Raw genomic sequence first — 14,608 nt, 5'->3', positions numbered from 1 at the left:
TGGTAAATACAGAGGCAGAATAATGGTTCAGTTATTTCAGTCTTTCAGGACTAACAAAAAGTGCTGAGACTGAAACATTAAAACCATAGCTTCTTAGAAGAATGGCATATTCTCACAGTTATCACAAAAATGGTCATGTACTGGGTTTGTGTCTACAATATTTGAAGTGAGTAGGATTATCAGGATTAAGGAAATCTGTATTAAGAGAGAGCAAAGTGCTTTCAGGCACCAATGAAATAGACCAGTAACTCCACTCGATCTGCAGCTCACAGCAAGACAGCAGCTGACAGCACAGGGGGACAATTAGCAGAATACCACTGGTTCAGAAAGATTTACAGTCATATAATGCCCTTTCAAGGAACTTGGTTATTCCATGGTATTTCACCAGATGGACAGTTTTGAACATTGGTGTCTGATATACGGTGGAAAAGCAACTTTTCTTCAGCATCTCACGGAAACCAGCCTCCCTCTATTCTGCTTGCTGTCTCAGTAAAGCAGGCAGCATAATGAAAGATCCCACCCACTCAAGACGTTTTGTTTTCTCCACCCCGACCCCCCCAAGTTGGGCAGAGATACAAAATCCTGAAAGTACATACCACCAGGGCCATGGATAGCTTGTATCTTACTGTTGCCTCATACAATAAAATGGACTAGAAACCTGACAATCTAATTCATTATGACCTTGCACTTTATTGTCAATCTGCATTGCACTTTCTATGTAGTTGTAACACTTCATTGTGCATCATATTGGTTTACCTTGTATTATGTCAATGTACCATATAACAAATTGATCTGTATGGGCAGTGTGCAAGACAACTTTTTCACTTTACAATAATAAATGAATTCCAATTCCACCAATCCCCAAAGCAACATCCTACAATCCTTTGCAATACACACAAAATGTTGAAGGAACTCAGCAAGCAAGGCAGCATCAACGTTGTCTACATTTCAGGCAGAGAACCTTCATCTTCCTCACTTACTGAGTTCCTCTATCCAGCATTTTGAGTTTATTGCTCAAGATTTCCAGCATCTGCAGAATCTCTCGTGTTTATGACCAGAATCCTTTTGTGTGTGTGTGTGATATTGGCTAAGGAAAAGTCACCAGGAGAACTCCTCTTTGTGGTGGGACCTTTTATAGCCATCCAAGCACACAGCTGGAACCTGACCTGAAAGACTGCATCTTAGACAACACAACCCAGCATCAAATGCCCTGAAGTGTCAACTTGAGCTTATGACTCTGGAGCACGTCCAAACCCAAAACTTCTGATGCAAAGGTGAGTGGGTAGCCACTGAGCCAAGGCTGATCACAGAAACATGTTCCTACTTTGAACCTCTCGTTAACAAATTCTGGCAACCACTGCAGATCATTTAAGCCTTAAGAAGATTCCAAGAACAAAGTACTTCAAACCATTTCTTGGCAGAAGCGAGTAGGCAAGGATGTGCGTGCTGAATCTGGGTCTATTACCTCTCAGGAGTGACAATATCAAGGCAACGATTCTTTGCGGTGATAACACTGGACAACATTTTTTTTTAATGTTGCTTCCTCAGAATTTTTTTTTGTTTATGGAAGACCTCTTGAAGCCGAACACAAATATAATTTCAGACTACTTGTATCAAGTATGAATTTGGAGAGACAAGAAAGTAAGTTTTATTAAATATAATGCATTTAATTACATAACAGTGTTGACGCTTTAAGACCATTAGGACATAGGAACAGAATTAGGCCATTTGGCCCATTGAGCCTGCTCTGCTATTTCATCATGGCTGATCCAATCCCCTCTCAACCCTATTCTCTAGCCTTCTCCCACTTTGCAACAGTTCAAATAAGCTAAAATGTTTTGTTGATGATTTTTGTTTGGACTCAGCGTCTGAGGCTTCTCACTTAAGTGTCCAACAATAATCAGCTAGCATTGATGGATTCCAGTTGCCCTGATACAGTTTTTTCATGACCGCAATGTCCTGGTGAAACCTGTCACCATGCTTGTCACCGACAGCGCTAAGGTTTGCTGGGAAGAAATCTAAATGGGAAAGCAGAAAATGAATCTTTAGTGACATGCTGCACTTCATGACTTTGTATGCTTGAAACACGTTGACCACCAGCGGCATGTAGTTCGGTGCTCTGTAGTTGCCAAGGAAATTTTCAGCAACATCCTTGAATGTCTTCCATGTGATTTTCTCCAGTCCCACTGGAAGTTCTTCAAATTGCCTGCTATTGATGACCTGTTTGATTTGCGGACCAACAAAAATGCCTTCCTTAATCTTGTAATCAGTTACTCTGGGAACTGCCTGTCTCAAATATCAGAATCCTCCATAGAAATTTGTAGCCTTTCTAAAACCCGTCCTGCCATGCAGCATCTGCCCTGTCTAAGCATGCCTGGACAAGATTAAAAAAAATGTTCAGCCTACATTGTGGGCAACAGTTTAATTGACTTGAATTATGAATTGAAATAACAATTATGTGATTTTAAAAATAAAAGGGAAATTTCAAGGTGATTTTCATGATCAGCAACCCAAAACCCATAAGGTACACCCAAAAATATTCAGGAAGCAAAATCTTTGTTGTCTGGTGTGACTATTCATATGCTAGGACATAGATCATCCCAGGAGCCAATTTACAGCTCAAGTCCTGATTCAAAGTCAAGGTCAAAGTAAATTTATTATCAAAGTGTGTACATGCTACCATTTAGTACCTTATGGTTCATTTTCTTGCAGGTATTAACAGGAAAATAAAAGAAACACAAGAGAATTTATGATATATGGACAAAGATTTCCATTCCTGTGAACTATGAAGGCTATTTAGAACAGAAAATGTGAACTTTCCATATCCATAACACATCAGCCACAAATCATCTTAAAACAACGACCGTGCACTTGAGAAAAAGGGATGTTGAAGCACTCAGTGCAATGGCCAAGACATAAGCTTTGCACAATGGATGCTACGGACTAATATTCACCGTAATACGGGCACCCATAGGCCCTTGTGTATGTCAATCTTTTGGCTGACGCTGTTAATTCCAGTGGAGCAAATGAAGCAGACCACGGTGCAAGAGGAGGGTAGAGGGTACACACAGAGCACGAGATAGGCCATGATCTGCAGGGGAAGGGTTGGGTGCTCAATGCCCAAGAGGTTGAAAACAATGCTGCCCATTTCGTGACAAAAGGCGGCATTAGGATTCACCATCAGCCGTCTCCATCCAAGGTCAGGGTGAAGGTCAGATGCAGCCTGTGGTTTTGGCTTTTTCTGTACCAAAAAGGAGGAATACTTCCCAGGGTATGCACCACAGCAGCCGCAGTGAACTGCATCTGTCAAGACCCCAGTGTCTTACTCGCTCTGCTTTACCATTCTCCCAGACCCCGAACTTTCTGATAAGGGGAACTGGAATGTTCTTATTTGTACTGTTTAAACAACTCATTTTATTAACGCTGGACTGAGTAACACTCACTTCTACAGGCTGATACACCGTGCTTTAGGGGCAGAGACTGGTAGTAGTATGCAGCGTGAAGCCGGCCCTTCAGCCCATTCAATCAAAGTAGCTGTTTACCCTAATCCCAACTCATTCTCCGCATATCCCCGTCGATATTCATTGATTACATGGGCGCAATTGAGCAATATGGGCTCTTTAAACCAAGACGGCATGCCGAACCTCCTCCCAGATTCTGCCCCCTCTCCCACACACTAGGGGCAACTTACAAAAGCCAGACCGCACATCTCTGGGACGTGGAAGGAGACCAGAGCCTGCAGTGAAACTTCACGCGTTCACGGGGAGAGCATGCAGACTCCGAGGTCAGGACCAAACCTACGCAACCGGAGCCGAGAGACAGGGGCCCCCACCACCAAGTCTGCCATTCATTTGCCCTGGTGTTCCCCTCATTCCGCCAGAGCCCTTTGCAAGTATCGGCCAGATCACATGAGCTTCCCTCGGGCAGTGGCAAAAGCAGTAACGGCCACTAAATCATAATCCTTGCCTCTCCGGAGGTCACGCAGATTTCACACGCGTTGCCTTTAAAGCCATGTCCTCTGACTCCGTTCCTTTAAACCAGTTTTTGGCAGAATCGTCCTCCCGCAAACCCAATGTCAGTTTCCCAGGCCATTTCAGTTTCTGACACGGAGCTCTTTATAAATCCAGTTTCTTAACCCTTTAACTACAGAGCCTGAGACTCTCTCCTGCCCCCTCCCCTTTCTCCCTCCTATTTCAATTCCAAAAAGCCTCTCCCTTCAGCTCTTATGGACCATGTTCCCTTAAAAGTATTCATGTGCCTTCTCTGTGGGTCTACCTGGCCCTCTTCTCCCAGTGCGAACTCCGATGCGTTAAGAGTCCAGGATCAAGAGTTAACTCCCTTACTGTATAAATAACGACTCGCCGTTACCGCCTCCGCTCCTTTCGGTTTGGAACGGTGGCTTAACTTCATAAGACGACCCCCCATTTCTTAGATTTCCCGGTGTCTTACAGCTCGCGGTTACAACCCATGAAAGTATAACACTGCATTTAAAACAGCCAGCTTGTCCACCGTAAAAAAAATATTCGTCAGGCTGCTCTGAAACTACAAAGAGCTTCCTGTCAGATGTCAATCCATAGATGGGACCTCTGCCCGATCGGAGGAGAGCCGCAGGAAGTAAATAGTGACCCTGAAAATCCCGCGGCTACCTCTCTCAGTCACCCCTGTCTCTCTCCTTCCCTCCCTCCCTCCCTCTCTCTCTCTCTCTCCCAGCAACCAGCCCGCAAATCCAATGTCCCCCCACTTCCTTCCAGATGTTCCCTGTCACACGTTGGCTAAATGCAGAGACGGTGTGTTTGTGTGTGTGTGTGTGGGGGGGGGAGATTGAAAGAAAACGGGGAAACCTCCTTTCACTCCTTCCCCTAAAAAAGAGGTACAGAAAGACTTACCAAGACAGCGGTTCCCCGGAGCGTAGCGTCTCACTCTTTCCTCCCATCCAGCTCCTGCAGCTTTGGCAGTGCTGAGGAAATCCTTTGACAGGAGTCGGGAACTCTCTGGATGGATTGGGGAGAGAGCAGATCTGTTTAGCATTAAGGCCGGAGCAACAGGAAATTCTTACCAAGGGGGCTGCTGTTATTCCCCCCCTCCCCTCCCCTCCCCTCCCCTCCCCTCCCCTCCCCTCCCTGGGCTGAACGCGGCTCTTACTGTGGTCTGTTTAATAAATTCCCAAATCCAGGCAGGAACGACTGGGTGAAATTACGTCCACTTCAGACAAACATAGAGCGTAATTTGGCAAATTGTGGGAGGGGCTGTGAAGGGGAGGTGGGCGGAGTCATAGAGAAAGGTGTGAAGGTTGGAAACTTGTTGGCATATTCTCTTTGAACACTAGTTACTAACTACAGCTGTATGAGTGAGCTGAACTTTAAGCAGTTTTCCCAAGTGGTTTAGCTCAACAACAGTGTGACATACAAACAAGAGAAAGTCTGCAGACGCTGGAAATCCAAGCAACAGACACACGAAATGCCTGAGGAACTCAGCAGGCCAGGCAGCATCTATGGAAAAGAGTACAGTCAATGTTTCGGGTCGAAACCCTTAGGCAGGACTGGAGAAAAAAAAGTTGAGGAGTAGATTTGAAAGGGGGTAGGTGAAACTTGGAGGGAAAGGGATGAAGCAAAGAGCTAGGAATTTGATTGGAGAAAGAGACAGAAGGCCATGGAAGAAAGAAGATTATTACAGTGAAAAATCTCAGGTCTGAATTCCCTGGGACCCAGCAGTAAAACGAATACAGATACATTCGGAATATAGACAGTATTTCTTAAGAATGATGGTTCTCCTTATGCAACAGCATTTAAATAATTCTGTATGGTTAGCTAATAGACTAGCTAACCAGTACACTATATGTTAAACCGTTTGACCAAACACATGGGATCCAGTAGCACACGATCCCTTTTAGTGACAAACCTGAACCACAGGATTCAGATTTGCAGTATTTTTTCAGACTAGATACTTGGACAATATCTGATGTACCGTTATACGTCGCTCGTTCTGCCCGCTCTGAGATTGAAGTGTGTCCAGACTGATGAAAGCATCACGCACAAAATGCTGGAGGAAACCCAGCAGGCCAGCCAGCATCTATGGGAAAGAGTGCAGTCGACGTTTCGGGCCGAGGCCCTTCAGCAGGACTGGAAAAAAAACACATGAGGAGTCAGATTGAGAAGGTGGGGGGAGGGGAGGAAGATCCACGAGGTGAGAGGTGAAACCAGGAGGGGAGGGAGGGGAGAAGTAAAGAGCTGGGAAGTTGATTGCTGAAAGAGGTAAAGGGCTGGAGAAGGGGGAATCTGATTGAAGAAGACAGAAGGCCATGGAAGAAAGAAAAGGAGGAGGAGCACCAGAGTGAGGTGATGGGCAGATAAGGAGATAAGGTGAGAAAGGAAAATGGGAATGGGGAATGGTAAGGAGCATTTCCAGAAGTTCAAGAAATTGAGGTTCATGCTATCAGGTTGGGGATTACCCGGACAGAATATAAGGTGCTACTCCCCCAACCTTGACTGTCGTGATGAGGCCACACTCGGGTTGGAGGACTAACACCGTATATTCTGTCTGGGTAACCTCCAACCTGATACCATGAACATCGATTTCTGGAACTTCCAGGGGTTGTTTCCCAACCCCTCCAACCCCCATTTCCTTCACCATTCCCATTTCTCTGTACGTCAGCTGTACTCTTTTCCATCAATGCTGCCCTGGCCTGCTAAGTTCCTCCAGAATTTTGTGTGCGTTGCTTGGATTTCCAGCATCTGCAGATTTTCTTTTGGCTCCAGAGTGATGAAATGTAAGTTTCCTTTTGTTTGACATCATTTGGAGACTTTGAGGAGATTAAGTCATTTCCCAGAGGACATAGTTACACAGAATTTAGTAATGCGCCTTGATTTCGAGCAGTTGTCTATCTCAGTACAATGTTGATATAGATAATGGAATTCTGATAAATCTTTGTTGTGAGGTGACTTTAGGAATGAGTTCAATCCTACTGTTACTAATGCGCTCTTGTGAATGAGTACACAAAATAAGAATGGCCTCATGCAGACTTCACATGTTTTAACTATTAATTAATATTACTTAATGTTGAAATACTTACAAGAGTGTGGTTATGATAATGAGCAATACAGATGAAAATGCTTTTAGGAGTTAGTGTTACTTGCATTCAGTGAAGTATAATTTTATGAGGTTCATCACATTTTTATTGACACATTCTTTTTGCATTTGCACCCGTTACATCAAGCATATTAAATAGGTACATTTAATGTCAGAGAAATGTATACAATATACATCCCGAATTTCTTTTTCTTCACAAGCAACCACGAAAACAGAGGAGGGTCCCAAAGAATGAATGAGAGTTAAATGTTAGAACACCAAAACCTCCTCCCAACTTCCTCCCACGCATTAGCATCAGCAAAGCAACGACCCCCACCCACCCCACCAGCAAAAAAGCATCGGCGCCCCCACTGAGCAGCAAAGCATCAATAAAGACACAGACTTGCAGTACCCCAAAGACTACTTGTTCACCTGGTAATTCGACACACTACAGGCTATCCCTCTCCCCAATAAGGGAAAAAAAGTGTCCCCGTTTCACCCCTATAATTAGTATCCTCAAGTTTTTCAATAGTTCAATTATCTCATGGTTGATTGAACTATTAGTTCAAAATATAGAAAGAAAGCAACACTTTGTTGCTGTAAATGACATTGTGCAGACAAGAGAAATTCCTTTGGCTCTTATCTGTTATTACAAGTATCAAATTTCAAAGTAAATTTATCATCAAAGTGCGACTATGTCACCATATACTACCCCGAGATTCATTTTCTTGCGGGCATTTGCAGTGGAATAAAGAAATACAATGGAATCAATGGAAAACTACACAGAAACAACAACTGACAAATAATGTGCAAAAGAACAGAAACTGTGCAAATATTAATAATAAATAAATAATACTGAAAACATGAGTTGTGGAGTTCTTAAAAGTGAGTCCATGGGTTTTGAAATCAGATCAGTGTTGTGGTGAGTGAAGTTATCCACGCTGTTTAATGGACAGATGCAAGCTTTGCCGGCTGCAGCCAAGCTAGGAGACAAGTGATTCGTGGAGTTAAACCAGCTGAAAATATAGGTCTCCCACCCCTGGTCTTACAGGTCAAATGGAAAAGTTTAACAGCTGGAACCAGCATCCAGATGAAACTGTTGCAGATTTTGATTTGGATATGAGATGGATTGATGGAATTTGTAGATATAGTACAAATCTGAAAGCGGTGTTGCAGGAGGGAGCGATTTCTAAAATCTATCACATAGATAGATTATATCACATTTGGGCCATCTGGTGGTGTAATGGTATCAGCACTGGACTTCAAGGCAGATGGTCATGAGTTCAAACCCAGCCGGGTCCCAACCTGGCCAGCAGCAGTATCTGTGTGGAAGAAAAGCCTGGCAATCTACTTCCGTATCTTGGACCCTGTGGTCCATAACAAAGAGTCGGGCTCAACTTAATGACTGAACAACAACAAATCACATAGTTACTCAAAAGACGCTGCTAAATAGGAAGACTTTCATTTCAATCTGAACGTTCCATCTTAGGGAAAAGCAGGAAGCAGCTGAAGGAACAATCCTTCTGTGCCAGTAGCCCCCAAATGTAAAATGTTCATAGTGTCAAAGAGTAAATTTTTCCATATGTTATCTTACATTGAAGGAAAGAAAATATCAGTTTAACATTGATGCTAAGGTATCAGTGATGTGTGTCCTGGAGTTTCAATGACATCGGCCAAATGATGCAGTGAAGCTGGATGATTCATCTGCCTTCCATATAAGAACGTAGAACAGACGAGCAAAATTAGGACGTTCGACCCTTTCATTCTGCTCTGCCACAAATCAACACTGAACTGATTCCAGAACCTATAGACTCACTTTCAAGGACATTACAGCTCATGTTCTCAGATTTATTTATTTGCTTTTCTTTCATTTGCCCAGCTGTCTTCTTTTGCACATTGGTTCTTTGTCGGTCTTTGTCTGCGTGTAGCTTTTCAATGATTTTATTCTAGTTCTCCATTCTACTGTGAATGCTCGCAAGAAAATGATCCTCAGGGTAGTACATGGTGACATATACGTATGTACTTTGATAGTAAATTTACTTTAAACTTTGAACTTTGAACCTTTACCAATTACGTATCTTGCAACATCTGCTTTAAATATACAGACCCATTGCCTCCATAGATTCTGTTAACCTGCTGCATTCGACCATAAACCACAGGAGCAGGACTAAGCCTTTTGACCCGTTAAGCCTGCTCTACCATTCTATCACAACTGATTTATTTTGCCTCTCAACCCCGTTCTCTTGCCTTCTTCTGATAACCTTTGACACCCTTGCTAATCAGGAACCTATCGACCTCCACTTTAAATATACCCAATGAGTTGGACTCCATAGCCCGTCTGTGACCATGAATTCCACAGATTCACCACCCTCTGGCTAAAGAAATTCTTCCTTATCTCTGCTCCAAAGGGATGTCCTTGTATAATGAGGCTCTGGACCTAGACTTCCCTACTGTTGGAAATATCCGGCCTCTCCGGTGAAATGATATCGTATTTGTTAAGTAGGGGCCGTGCACAATCCTGATTTGATAGAGGCAGACGTGAGAAGCACGGAGGAACATCTGGAGAAACTTCTGAAATGCCCAGTTCGCTGCCGCTGCTACTGTGCGATCGAGAATCTCCGGAGGGGAAGGCCCCAAATCCTCGGCTTTGCCTGTCACTGGCAGCCGGGGCTGGGGTCAAAGCGCTCGGCAAAGATGGTGCTCGGTGCTCGGTGTTGGAGAGCTGGTCGGAGGCTCGAAGTTTTCGGACGGACTGAGTCGGACTGTGGTTGGGTGCTTCCAGGATGCTGCATCGGCAAGTTTGCAGCGCTGGAAGCTCATGGCAGGAAGAGAGTTTTCTTCCTTCTCCCGTCTGCATGAGATGTTGGGACTTTCGAGAGACTGAGGTTTTTTTTTACCGTGCCCATGGTCTGTTCTTCTATCAAATTACGGTATTGATTGCACTGTTGTAACTATATGTTATAACTATGTTGTTTTTGTCATTTTTTCAGTCTTGGTCTGCCTTTTGTTTCTGTGATATCACACTGGAGGAATATTGTTTCATTTCTCAATGCATGCATTACTAAATGACAATAAAAGAGGACTGCGTGTCTTCATAATCTAATAATCTAATCTTCTGCATATCCACTCTCTCTAGGCCTTTCACTGTAGATTACTTTAACTACCCTGTAAAAGAGTAAGATGGTATGGTTGGTTAAAGCTACCATGAGAAGTGGTGAAAGTGAAGCATTCACTTTGCAATTCTGTGAATGTAATAGCAGTCAGGGTGTGGACCCCAATAATTGCCGGAGCTACATCTCAGTTATGGAAGGCACAAACAGAACTGCCGGAAGAACTCAGCCAGTCAGCCAGCAGATGCGGAAAGAAAAACTAGTCAATGTTTCAGGTCCAAGGCCCTCCATCAGAACTGAGAAAGAAAGTCTATCTAAGTAATAGTAGGGTGCGGTGGCGTGGTGGAAATACGTCTCCACCAAAGGAGGTATAAGACACCTCTTCCCTCTGCTAGCCTGCAGGTCACCCTTGGGCAAGGTGTAGCACCTGCTTAGCTCCTCCCTTCCCCTCCCCACCGATCAGGGTCATGTGAAGCCATGGGAGCAGGTGGTGGATGGTCATGTGAGCAGCTGGTGTCTATCACAAGTCCTGGTTATGCAACCACTGACGCCAGGCGGACAACCTCTGAAGAGTATTGACATTGGCTGGGGTTACCCGTCCAGTAAAGACACTGCCCAGAAGAAGGCATTGGCAAACCACTTCTGTAGAAAAGTTTGCCAATAGCAATCATGGTCATGAAAAGACCATGGTTGCCTACCTTACATAGCAAGGTACATAATGAACAATTGAATAGTGGGGTCATCATCATAGCTTGTCACACCAGACAGCCAGCCACTCCAGTGTTGTTCGGTTGATGTTGAGCGGGTCAGTATAAGCTAAATCAGGTGAGGGTGGGCAGTTACGCAGAATGTGTTCAATGTTCTGCACCCTTTCGCCACACTCACAGAATTCACTGGTCTTTAAACCCCACTTCATCATATTGTCTCCAGTCCTACAAACTCCTGCTCTCGCTCTGTTGAGAGTGCACCACTTCCATCTGTCAAGCAGTGTCCCATCTGGCAACATTTCTGTGGGGTCTTGCACTGTATTGTTTGGTGGGGTTCTGGCTTCCGTTTGTTGCCAGAGGTCAACCCTGTATGTTTGGGGGGATGTTCCGTGCGGTACTTCCTCCACTGTAGTAAAGCCTTTCCTCGATTTTAGCCGGTTGGCAACTGGCACATGATGGTGTAGTGGGTGCCGTGGATCCGAGTTCTGTTTACTTTTTTCAATTTTTGTTGTAGTATGTCTTTGGATCTCTGGGGGAGCAATGCCTGCAAGTCTGTAAATGATGTTAGTGGGTGTGGGGCGCAGAGTGCCCGTGATTATTCAGCAGGCTTCGTTAAGCAACGGGTCTATTTTCTTCACATGGGCTGATCTGCCCCACACAGGAGCACAGTATTCTGCAGGTGCATAGCAGAGTGCTAGGGCAGTTGATCTAATTGTGTGAGCATTAGCTCCCCATTTCGTGCCTGCTAATTTTTTCAAGAGAGAATTGCGGGAGCCAACTTTCCCTCGGAGTTTTTGGATGCAGGTGGCAAATGAGAGCGTCCTATCCAATGTCACCCCCAGGTAAACTGGAGTTGGATGGTGTTCGAGCTCCTTCCCACACCAGGGGATCTTGAGTTTCCGAGCTGCTTCTCGATTCCTCGGGGGGAATGCACACACTTGAGCTTTTGATGGGTTTGGATTCAGAAACCATTTTTCATAATACTGCATCATTGCTTCGAGGACAGCGGGGTAAGGCAATGGTTGGAACAATGTCTGAAATAGGGTAAAACGATGGACAGTTAAACTCCTTTGAGCATCTATTGTGCAGCTAATGTTGTGACGGCTGGGTCGTGGTGTATGTTGGACCTACTGAGCTGCACCAAGCAGGCCAAGATATATAAATGAAAGAAAAAAAGTAGGGGTCAGAGGAAGAGCAGGGACAAATATCCAGCCCTGATGCAAACAGAAAGAAGGAGCAAGTCGGCCAATGTTGGAGAACTCAGTATCGTATCCTACAAGCTGTAAAACGTCCAGACAAGAAATGGAGTGTTGTTCCTTGAACTATCTCCTGGCCTCAGTGTAACAGGGGGTCAGTACAGAGAGGTCAGAGTAAGACTGGGAGAGGGAGGCAATGGGAAGCTTAGGGTCAATAAGTGCAGATGTTCTGCAGAGCGATCAGCCGATCTGTGTGTTTTCTCCCTCTCTAATGCAGAGGACTCCATGTGGTGCACAGCAGATACAGTGGACTAGAATGGAAGAAGTCCAAGTGAACCACTGCTTTACCTGAGTGATTGTTCGGATCGTGGATGGTGAGAAGGGAAGATTTTGAAAGGACTGGTGTTGTATAGGAAGGTGCAGTGGGTCTGAATGGATGAACAGACCAGAGAGCCACCAAAAGGAAGCTGCACTGGGTCTGAATAGACAAACAGACCAGGGAGCCGCCAAAGTGTGTGATCCATGTAAAATGCAGGGTGTGGAGGAGAAAGGAAGATGTGACATGGTGGGATCATGTTGGAGCTGGTGGAAATTTTGAAGGATAATTGCTGAATGTGAAGGCTGGGGAGGTGGTGAGTGAGTACTGTGGAGCTCCTTCTTTGTTCTATGTTAGGGGAGAGGCGGTTACAGTAACTAGAAGATTACAGTAACTAGAGAACGTGCAACTGAGATGTCCAGCCACCGTGGCAGAGGGGAAGCCACAGTTCTGGAAGGAAGAGGATGATTTAGGAGCATCACAGTGAAGGTCTCGTCTTGGAATAAATGTGATGGTGATTAAGAAACTGGGAAACGGGAATAACATTCTTATTGGAGACAGGGTGAGAGGACGTGCCATCTATGGACTTGTCAAAGATGTTAATGGCAATGCTTTCTCCTGAGATGGAGTCAGAAAGATCCAGAAACGAAAGGGGAGTACCAGAGATGGGCCACATAAATGTCAGTTACTCACAGTGTGGTTTGCACATTATGGTCTGTGAGAAAAGGGTGGAGAAGATTACAGGGATCAGGACTCATTGAATTGACTGTTTTGCCAATTGACCATCCGAGCTGTTTCTATGGTGAAGGCACACAACTTTATTAGAGCCTGTGGAGAGAAGATAACAATCAATATTGAAGCAGAGAGCCTGCAGAAGGACTTTGACAGATCTGGAGAACGTGCAAAGATGTGGCAGATGGAATATGGTGTATGGAAGTGTGTGGTCATGCACTTTGGTAGAAGCAATAAAGGCATATACTATTTTCTAAATACAGCAAAATTTTGAAATCAGAGATGCAAAGGGGATTGTGCAAGGTTCCTCAAAGGTTAACTTGCAAATTCATTTGGTGGTAAGGAAGGCAAATGCAATGTTAGCATTAATTTCAAAAGGACTAGAATATAAAAGCAAGGATATAATGCTGAAGCTTTATAAGGCATTTGGAGTATTATGAGCAGTTTTGGGCCCTATATCTAAGAAAGGATATACTGGCATTGAAGAGGTTCCAGAGGAGGTTCAAAAGAGTGATCCTTTTATGTATGGGGAGCATTTGATGCCTCTGGGCCTGTCCTCACTGATATTTAGAAGAATGAGGGGGGAATCTCATTGAAACCTACTGAATATTGAAAGGCCTAGATAGAGTAGATGTGAAAAGAATATTTCCTGAAGTGGGTGAGTCTAGGACCAGAAGGCACAGTCTCAGAATAGAAGGACATCCCCTTTGAATGGAGATGAGGAGGAATTTCTTTAGCCAGAGGGTGGAAAATCTGTGGAATTCTTTGCCACTGATGGCTGTGGAGGCCAAGTCATTGGATCTATTTAAAGCAGAGATTGATAGGTTCTTGATTAAAGCTTATGGGAATAGACAAGAAAATGGGGTCAAGAGAGGCAATAAATGAGCCATGATTGAATGGTGGAGCAGACTCAATGTCCTGAATAAACTAATTATGTTCTTACGTCTTATGGTCTTATGGAGACAGATACTGACTGATGTCTGATAGCCATTACTGGGTGATCACTGTGGACAGTAGATCTGTCACAATGCAACAGTTTGCTGTCTTAAGGAGAGATAACTCTGCTTCTGAAATGCATAATGCATTCAGAATAGCAAGGCACTGGTGTAACAGTCCCACCATGAGAAGCAGCAGCCAATCTACGGCAATTCTTTCAGACATACAGGAATATCTAACAGCAACTGAGAACCCAGTCCTGATGAGGGGTCTCGGCCCGAAACATCGACTGTACCTCTTTCTACAGATGCTGCCTGGCCTGCTGCATTCACCAGCAACTTTGATGTGTGTTGCTTGAATTTCCAGCATCTGCAGAATTCCTCGTGTTTGCGTTTTTAAAGCAACCGAGAATGCCTGGAAAACCAAATGTGGAAAGACAACATTTTGGGTCATAAACACAAGAGATTCTGCAGGTACTGGAAATGCTGAAAATCACACGCAAAATGCTGGCAGAACTCAGCAGGTCAGGCAATATCCACAGAAAGG

The 14,608-nt window shown here is 44.4% G+C and overlaps 1 protein-coding gene across 4 annotated transcripts in view; it reads right to left on the bottom strand.

Moving 5' to 3' along the window:
• Positions 1 to 14,608, bottom strand: part of eva1ba (eva-1 homolog Ba (C. elegans)) — a 122,320-nt gene that overhangs the window by 80,140 nt on the left and 27,572 nt on the right. Inside the window, exons 1-2 of one of the 4 annotated variants that reach the window (XM_072247021.1) lie at positions 5,965 to 6,071; positions 4,887 to 4,991 (exon numbers count right to left, since the gene is read on the bottom strand). The gene's annotated coding sequence lies outside the window, so the exon portion shown is untranslated. Of the gene's footprint in view, positions 1 to 4,886; positions 4,992 to 5,142; positions 5,241 to 5,964; positions 6,072 to 14,608 lie in introns of those variants that run through there. The other 3 variants (XM_072247023.1, XM_072247020.1, XM_072247022.1) reach the window with 3 other exon arrangements.

Source organism: Mobula birostris, chromosome 30 (assembly GCF_030028105.1).
Source record: "Mobula birostris isolate sMobBir1 chromosome 30, sMobBir1.hap1, whole genome shotgun sequence".
In the NCBI taxonomy this organism is placed as follows: domain Eukaryota; kingdom Metazoa; phylum Chordata; class Chondrichthyes; order Myliobatiformes; family Myliobatidae; genus Mobula; species Mobula birostris.
This window is presented reverse-complemented; position numbering and strand designations above follow the sequence as displayed.